Raw genomic sequence first — 9,738 nt, 5'->3', positions numbered from 1 at the left:
CCCACCTCTGTTTCAGGACTTGGACTCATGGTTACTGTCCCTTGCTAAGAGCAATGTCCATTCTGTTCAGTCACGTGGGATGCAAACTCTAACCAAACCTTGATGAAGAGGAAAAGAGAATGCGTTGGCTCAAGTACCTGAAAAGCCCAGGGCAGGGCTGCTTTTGGGCTTGGCTGGGTTCAGAACCCAAGTGATTTCAGGAGTTCACTCCCTCCATGTTTTGCCTCTGATTCCTCTGCCTGGGATCCACCCAGAAGCACCTTCTGCAGTAAGATTGCTGCAGCTGTCCAGGTTCCCCATTCCATCCTTACAGCAACTCTAGCCAAAAGAGAGTTTCTCTTTTTCAATGGTTTCCATTGAAACCATAGAACTGAGTCTCAGTAGCTCTGATTGGTCAGTTGTGGGCCACATGTTCATCCCTTAACCAATCACTATGGTCAGAGAGATGTGATATTCTCATTGGCCAGGCCAGGGTCACATGCTCATCTCTGAAGCTGAGGTGGGGTCAGCCCCACATTGATCACTTGAACAGGGGAAGACTGAATCGTTATCAAAGAACAGTTGAATTCTATCAAGGGGCCAGGAGTGTAGGACAGCAAACAAAAACAGGTAACCACCTCAGGTTAAAAAAATGCCTGAAGGGAGGGGTCACGGTTTACAGATGGCAAGGAAATCCTAGATACAATGCTAAATAGTGGCTTCATTACTCGTCATCCCACATGTATTCATGCAGGCTAACAGATTCTGTCATGGATTAGGGCTCTGCTCTTACCAGCCATCATTCTGACCATGCCCATTGTTGAGGACTATGGCTCCCAAGTTGGTCTTGCCATGAGGTTTTAAAAGCATGAAATTATCAAGGACAATTAGAATGAATTTGTCTTCATCATCAGCCAGTCAGATGTTTTGAGAACTAATAATGCTTAAAATCTATAGTGATCGCCTTTAATTATTCTTTCAGCCTGTAAGTTTTCATGTTTTCTTGGCTGACTTTTAATAATGAAACCTGCTGACTTTTAACAGTGAAACCACTGTTCTGACTCATTATTTATATCAGGTGTGTTTCCAATGTGAACTTATAAAGTGGTAGACATTTCTTGGTTATTTTATGTTTTGTTAAAAGTATCAGGGATCATTATGTCTAAGTTTGTTAATTACGTTGATACTTCTCCCAAGGGTTCCATTACTCTCAATGTTAGACAACTGGGAGAAGTTGTTCTGAAAGTCATAGACAGCAGACAAGAGCCTTTTAACTGATGTATTCATTTCTTTAAGAGGCCATGAACTGGCAGTGTCTTCTCTCTGGCATCTCTGTTAGTCATTCCTACTGACTCATAGCAATTCCCTCTCTGAGCAGAAGTTCCCATGAGAGAAGACCCCACTAGATGGTGATGTCAACTGATGGAAGAATTTTGGATGATGTTTACAAAGCAAAGAGGTCTTGTGAGTCTCACCAGCAGGCCAGTGTCAAGTGGAAGAGGCCAGGCCTGGCTGTTGGCCATAGGCTTGGCTGGAATTGGCAAAGGTGCCATTTTAACTTCCACACCCTGCTCATGACTACCCACTCTACTCCTAACCAAGCTATTTATACCACAAATGCCTGACTACAGATATGGGGACATAAGTGAATGAGAGAGAAAAAGAACGAGAATGGGAAACATTTTCCCACTTGTGCCATTACAACTGGTCAGGTCCCCAAGCATTCACTTGTTGTCTTCTATGAGTCTGACAGCCACTCTATGAGTTAGGTAGGGCAGGTATTGCTTCCATTTTACAGATGAGGCTTGTCTAGGATCACACAGCCATCTTGGATCCACTACCCAGTACAGCTTGTGGAATCCATCTCAAAGGGATTAAAAGGATTGAAAATCTGCCCTGCAGATACTGATCAGTCAAGACTTTCTGCATGTTCAGGACAGCTACTGTTCTTTCCTCTCACTATTTCAAATAGCTCAGTCTCAAATTCTAGGCTGATTTGAAGCCCTTGCCTCTTCTCTCTCCCAAAGAGTCAAAAGATATAGTAGCCAGGGAGCCTTTGAACATGCTCCTCTCAACAGCAGCCCGGAGTTCATGCAAGTGAAAGGCTTTGTGAAGACATCAGCCACCCTCTAGCAGATTATTTTATAAGTCAGATAAGCCAACTTTTTTGTTTCAATGTCTTCACTTTTTTCTTCTCTTGTTTATTTGTCCAGTTAGTCACTCTCTCGGAGGTAAATTGCATTCCCTACTGGGGCCACTAGTGTCCCAAAGGAAGAAGAGTTTGTGAACTGTGCTAATAATGCTGCGGTATACCTAACCCAAACCCTGCCCTATGTGCTCTTTGCCACATAACTCAGATCATTGGTTGGTCTTCTGTGAGCCCTAGATCTTTCTTTTTAAAGTGTTAAGCCACTGTATTATCAGTCCAATTTCTAATCATGGCTTTTACCCATTGTTAGTCAAAAGTAGAGAAGAGTATAAGGCCTTATGAGAAACCCGTGTCCATGGTGTTTAGAGAAGTATAGAACTTCAGAAGTCATCCAGTTCAAAGCTTTACGGTGGGTAATCACTAACAATTTCCTTCTCCAAGATTAGTCAGTAAGTAATAGTGAAAATAAGAGCCAGTTTCTCAGGTACTTGTCAGGGGCCAAGCACTTTTTCTAGATATTTTAAATGAATTGATTCATTTCATTTTCATAGTAACTTCCTCATTATCACCATGTTACAGATGAATAAACCGAAGGTAAGAGAATCTAGGTAACTCACCCAAGGCCACATAGTACAGCTGGGATGTAAATCTGTGGGTATGAACCTGTGTTTGAGCTATGATTTGCATAATTCTGGAGCTATTACTCTCACCCACTCAGCTATACTTTTTCAACCAAAAGAAGAGATTAAGCTTATGTATTTGTGTGTGTGTGTGTGTGTGTGTGTGTGTGTGTGTGTGTGTGTATAAAAGCATATATAATAGGCCCTCCCTGCCTCCTTGCCCAGCTGAGGGCCTGGGGGAGGGAGAGACCCAGAGCACAGGACAGCAAAGCTTCCCATTCTTTTTGATTCTCTTTCAGCAGCAAAGATAGAACCTGAATTAATATCTCAATAAATGATCCTTCCCTCCATGGACCAGCCAACGAGCATTCAGCACTATTCACTCATCTTTTAGCTGGTGTAGGGGACAAGGAGATGTGAGTGTGAAGATAATTGTAAAAATTTCAAAGGTTTTTGTTTCTTACTGAAATGACAAAGCTTGAGAGGTTCCTCCCTCCAGTCTCAGGATAATGAGACAACATTTGCACACTTAAAGAGATTTTTCTCTCTTCTGAATGCTATTGTGTTCCACAAAAAAGCTCTGCTCTCAGTGTAGGGGAGGCTGATGAAGTTTTACTGTAGCCAAACAGGCAGCCTGATAATATGACAGGACGACAGAGAGAGACAACAGAGCGACAGACAAACAGAGAGGCAGAGAGGTGCTGGTAGAAGAATGAGCAGAGAAGTCAGAAACACACTGTGATGTATAGAGACAGAGAAAAGACACCCCGAGGACATAGAGACCAAGGCAAAACCACAAAAGAGAACATAGCCAGAGTTAGAATGCACCAGTGCCCAGCTGTACATTAAATATGCTATCATTCCCCAAACTTAACTCATTTCAAATTAAGGAATAGCTATACTACTTAGGCCCCTTGGGGAAAAAAAAATTGAGTGGGCTATCATATTGCAAACCTGCTTCCAGGTATCTGGCCACTCATAGAAGTAATATATTTACTATCTGTTGCCCACCCTCCATCCCCAAACACCCCTCTGCATGCATTTGGTCTCTCAGAACCTGTCTGGTGTTGGTTTAAAAGCTGCCATGGCCTCTTTTTTTCTGGCCATTCTGGCAAATGTCTCTTACTTTGCAAGTGTGTTCTAATCAATGGGCCTACAGCTCCAAGTGTGCAACTGACAGCTTCTTGAAAGATCTTTGTAAATCACATTGGAGTAAATAATCATATGAGAATGGATTGGGGTGTCTGCTTTATAAATGAGTATGATAGCCAGTACTTAGGTTAAAAAAAATAAAGAAGGTTTTTGTTTGGTTTGTTGGTTTGCTTTGTTTACTGGAAAAATGTCATTCAAGGTATCTGGGTTTGGTTGATTTGTTGTTGTTGTTTTTGCTTCTCTCCCCACAGCCCAAATGAGACAGCTTTGAACTTCCTGAAACACTTTTAGAAGAACAAGCCTTCTTCTATAAGAAGGAAAAGACAGTAGAATTTGTTTCCAGATTTTATCTAACATAAGAAGGCCCTCAGGGAACTGTGGCATAATTAGAATGATGCGGCCCCAGGTGTCAAGAGTTCTCTCTTTTAGCCATCAACTTGGGTAAGGAACCTAAACTTGGCAAGCCAACCTTATAGGGATAATGGCAACAACAAAATAACATGATGTACCCATTCATTAATGCGGAAATATTAATATATTGAAGGCCCCCTCTGGGAACAGGGCTATGAATGAGACAGAGGGGATCCCTGCTCCCAAGAAGCCTGCACTCTAGAGAGGGCAGAAAGGAAATATATATATATGTATTAGTACAGTAGGGCTGCCGTAACAAAGTGCCAAAAACTAGGTGGCTTAAACAACAGAAAAGTACTGTTTTGCCATTCTGGAGCTGGAAGTTCAAGATCAAGGTGTCAGCAGGGTTGGTTCCTTCTGAGGGCTGTGAGGAGAATGAATCTGTCCCAGGTCTCACTCCTCGGCTTGTAGATGGCTGTCTTCACATCGCCATGCTTCTGTGCAGATCTGTGTCTAAACCTCCTCTTCTGAATAATGATGCCAGTCATGTTGGGTGAGGGCCTGCCCTAATGACCTCATGTTCACTTGATTACCTCTGTAAAGGCCTTGTCTCCAAATAAGGTCACATTCTGAGGTACTGACGGTTAGGACTTCAACATACAAATTTTTGGGACAGGGACAATTTGACCCATAAGAATATATGAATAATATAACTGTGACATGAAGGAACTTAGGAAAATACAATAAAAACTAATTGTGTGTGTTGGGGGAGAGGGGGAGCCGTCACAGTGAGGGCAGGGCTCAGGAGGTGGCATCGAGGCTGAGGCCTGAAGGAGGAGAAAGAACTAGGCGAGGGAGAGCCATCCAGGCAGAGGCACAGCAGCATGGTCAGAAACCGCTCGGCTGGTTTTGAAACCGTTCCCCAAAAAACTTTATAAAACTGATTAAAGGAAAACAGTAAAATTCAACTAGACTAGCAACACAATCAGCAGAAATCACTAAGCCAGCTTGCCCTTTGGTCCACTTCCTTGTAGCAGGTCGCTGCTCACAACCCCAGAATAAGGTAGCCCTCCTCACAAGGCTCTTTGTTCTACGGATAAAATCTAAGCGTTTCCCCTTTAGATTCTGCAAACTGACAAAACTATCCATCCCCCTCCTCTGAAGGGCCCACTAAGCAGCTGACTCCTGGAAGACACAGTTTCCACATCCTGATAATTTCACTCCTTTACCAGACCAATCGATGACCCCGTATTTTCCAGCCCCTCATCCTCCACAATCCCCTTAAAAACTCTTGCCCAGAACTCCTCAGCAAACAGATTTGAAGCTGGGAATTCCTCCCATTTTCTTGTTCAGTGGCCTTGCAATTATTAAACTCTTTCTCTGCTGCAAACCCTGCTGTCTGAGTATTGGCCTGTTGCTGCACAGTGGGCTGGTGAACCCGGCAGTTTTGCAACAGTTTGATGTGCAAAAGAGAGAGAGTCCAGATGAAAATATACAGTGATGTGGATGGATGAATCTTAAATGAGAAAAAAATCCAAATCCAAGGACAACATCTTGTATGATTGTATTTATATGACATCCTAGAAAAGGCAAAAATCAGACAGCAGAAAGCAGACCTAGGGCTGCCTGGGGCCAGGGATGAAGAGCAAAGGAGCAAAAGCAGCTTTGAGGATGAGGGAAGTGCCTTCTATCTTGGTGGTTACACAGTTATGTATTAGTCAGTGTTCTTTAGAGGGACAGAAGCTGAGGGGCAAGGAAAACCAATCCAAGTCCCAAAACTGAAGAACCTGGAGTCTGATGTTCGAGGGCAGGAGGCACCCAGCGCAGGAGAAAGATGCAGGCTGGGAGGCTAGGCCAGTCTTGCCTTTTCATGTTTTTCTGCCTGCTTTATATTTGCTGGCAGCTGATTAGATGCTGCCCACCCAGATTAAGGGTGGGTCTGCCTTTCCCAGCCAACTGACTCAAATGTTAAACTCCTTTGGCAACACCCTCACAGACACGCCCAGGATCAATACTTTGCATCCTTCAATCCAATCAAGTTGGCACTCAGTATTAACCATCGCATATGTCATCCTAGAAAAGGCAAAAATCAGACAGCAGAAAACAGATCTAGGGCTGCCTGGGTCCAGGGATGGAGAGCAAAGGAGCAAAAGCCAGCTTTGAGGATGAGGGAACTGCCTTCTGTCTTGGTGGTTACATAGTTATTATGTACAAGGATCACAATTCAAACACCGTACACTTAAAACAAGTGAAAACTGTTCTCTGAAAACATGGCCTTAATAAAAAAGGAACACACACATACACACTTGGGCTGCAGTGGAAAATGGATTTGGGGGAAGTGAATGTGGCACTGATGGGTGGGAGACATCCCGGCAGCTCAGGTGAGCAGGGGTGACAACAGGGGTGGACTACGGTGGCCACAGTGAGCTGGGGGGAGTGGTTAGGTGTGGAGTCCACTTTGAAGGTAGGAGCCAGAGGGGTTGCTGATGGATTAGAAGAAGAGAATCAAGAAAAGGACCAATCAAGGCAGGTCCCTAGGGTTGAGGTTTAAGCAGGTGAGTTGATAGTGGTCCCAGGATGCACAATACACTGTGAAATACCAACCAAACATAAAGAAATGTCATCATTTCCCGAGATCCCTCTTTCCAGGATAGAGCATACCCCAAGAACAGCCTGGTAAAACTGTCTCTTCTACATTGTGTCCAGCAGGCAGAACAGAGGGCAGAAGCTCCCACACCAGGTGAGCCTGAGATCCATGTGGGTGAGTGCTCATTACAGAGTCCCAGTTCTGATCCCCAGAGTCTAATTCAGTAGCTCTGGGGTGGTATCTGGGACTCAATAATCCCATGAATGAGGACACCATGGCACCTGTGCGCGAGCAACCTGAGAACTCAACTTTGAGAACACAGCCTCTGGAAGAAAGGGAATAACACGCCCCTGCCGCCCGCCACACACAGCCCACAGTTGGCCCTGGGTCAGACACAGGTTATGTCTTAACCTTGTATAGAGAAAAAACCTTAGACAAATTCAATTTAACAGAGTTTAACCGAGCAAAGAATGATTTGCGAATCAAGCAGCCCCAAGAATCACAGCAGATGCACAGACGCTCTAACGCAGCCACGTGATGGTAGAAGGCTTATGGACAAAAATACGAAAGTGACGTCCAGAAAAGGGAAGTGGGGTACAGAAACAGCCGATTAGTTACAGCTCTCGGTGTTTGCCTTATTTGAATGTGGTTTGAACAGTTGGCTGCCTGTGATTGGCTGAACTCTGTGATTGGCAAAAGAGCAGGTGATAGTCTGCTTACGCATTCAGTTAGGTTACAGTTCACTATGCATGGAGAAACCTTTAGGCTGAACTTAAAATATGTATGGAGGCAGCTTTAGGCTAAATGTAATTTAACAACCTGAAGCCACTGGGTGGGGATGCTTTGGATCCTGATGCCACTTGGCAGCGGCCTAGTTTGCTGAGTCACTTCCCCCAACTAGCAGCTCAGGTCACTGCTGAGGACACAGGCTCACCTATCCATCAAGAGATGGGCTCCCACCCAAGGGGGCCACCAGGGGGTGGTCCTGAGCTGAGGCTGCAGCCAAGCCCTCCCAGTCCAGCCTATACTTCAGGCTCCCAGAAAATCCCACTCTAGGCTGGGAGTGTGCAGAGGTTGGAAATGGGGTTGGGGAGTCCAGGCTGGCAGGGTGGTCAGGAGAGTGAAGTGGACCCCTCAGGGTGCCCCGAGGCAGGATCTCAGCCTCTTCCTTGGGGTACTGCTGAGATGGCAGTTGTGCTGGGGTTGGGAGGGAGTGCCACCTCTGTGGGCACCAGCACAGAGCAGGGGGAGGAGGGAGCTGGCTGCACAGCAGGCTCACAGAGGAAACGCATGCTGCAAGTCCCGGACTGCAGAAACTCTCATCATCCAGAGTCCCTAAGTCCTTCCATCCTCTCTGTTTCCTGAAATTCAGGGGTTCTGGGCAGAGGAAGCAGAAGCAAGCCAGCCTTCAGTCACCATCTCTGAGTGCCCTCCTGAGCCTTCACCTATGGCAGCTGCCTCCCCCTCTTCCCAGAGCCGGCCTTGGGCTGGCCTCAGGCTTCTGCAGCATCCTAGGGCTTCCCTCTGCCCCCATGGATCCCACATTCACTGGCCACCTGTGCACCTCGATGTCCACTAGGGCCCAGCACCTATGCTCCCACCTGCTCCCACCTCCCCATAGGGTGGTGACCTGGAGGCTGGGAGGCCCATAGACAGGGCGCTCAGCTGCAGCCTAGAAAGCTCTCGGCTGGCTCTCCTGACCCCCAGCTTAGGTCTTCAGCTTGGGCTGCTGCTCTCCCAGCTCCCACTTCTCCCCAAATCTCCATCCCCCTTGTGACTTTCCAGGTTCAAGCTTCCCATTTACGTTCCCAGTTCCATTCTGCCTGCACATGCCTGTCCTTGGAACATGTTTCTGGAACAATAATCTAGTAATGAGATTCCAACAGACTACAAAACATGAAGAAGGAGACACAAGGAAGGAACAAGGCTCTTTTCTGTTTCTCAATGTTCATTTATTCAACAAATACTAACTGAGCCTCTATTGTGTGCCAGGTTCCATTCTAATGCTGGAGACACAGACAACTCGAAACAGATGTCCCCTACTCAAGGGGCACATGGCACACAGGGAATAGATGCCTCATTACATCTGTTTAAGAAACAACATAGCCACTGCAGAGATTCACAGCAGGCTGAACACGTGTTTATCTCCACTCCTCTTGCATCCACTAAAATGATAGTAAAGTTGTAGACCACCCATAAGGACAAAGGAAATTGGAGATGGTAGAAGAGAGATTGATTTCAGCAATGTTTTGAATATAAAAATGTAGATGGACAACAACTTCAGCCATGTTTCTCTGCTGTGACTAGGGCCTGCATGGGGAGCATGCAGCTTTGGGCTGCAGAAGTCCACCTGGAAAGGCTTGGAAACTGACCACCCCAGGCAGGAAGAACAACCAAATTCACTGCAGGCCAAAACTGTGTGTGGTATTAAATGTGCAGGCTCTGCAGAGAGATTGCAGGATTCAAATCCCGGTCGTCTGCTCACTGGCTGTGTGATATAGGTCAAGGTTCTAAACCTCTCTGTGCCTCTTTGTCCTCATCTGTACACAAGGGGCAGCAAAAGTGCCTTTCTCACAGTGCTGTTCTAAGTGCGCCTGAGAACCCGCTGCAAGCACTCGGTGCAGCCCCGGACACAGAGTGAGCACTCAGTAAGGGGCAGCTATTAGCATCGCTATTTCTTCTCTCTCAGCTCAGAGGGTCTCCCAGAGCAGCCAGTCCTCACACCCTGTCCCCAGAATGGAAGAACAGGTGGAAGCTAATGCCATCACCACACAGTATCGTTGGGAAGTTGTATGGCATCCCTTTGTTTGAGTTAATAAAGCCCTTTCCCTCCTTTAGATTAAAAAAAGAAAGAAATGGAATGAACAGCGCTCTGCCTGGCTTCTCCTCCACATCTCTGA

Source organism: Gorilla gorilla, chromosome 8, assembly GCF_029281585.2.
Source record: "Gorilla gorilla gorilla isolate KB3781 chromosome 8, NHGRI_mGorGor1-v2.1_pri, whole genome shotgun sequence".
Taxonomy (NCBI): Eukaryota; Metazoa; Chordata; class Mammalia; order Primates; family Hominidae; genus Gorilla; species Gorilla gorilla.
The sequence above is the reverse complement of the archived record's forward strand: the minus strand, read 5'-3'. Positions refer to the sequence as shown.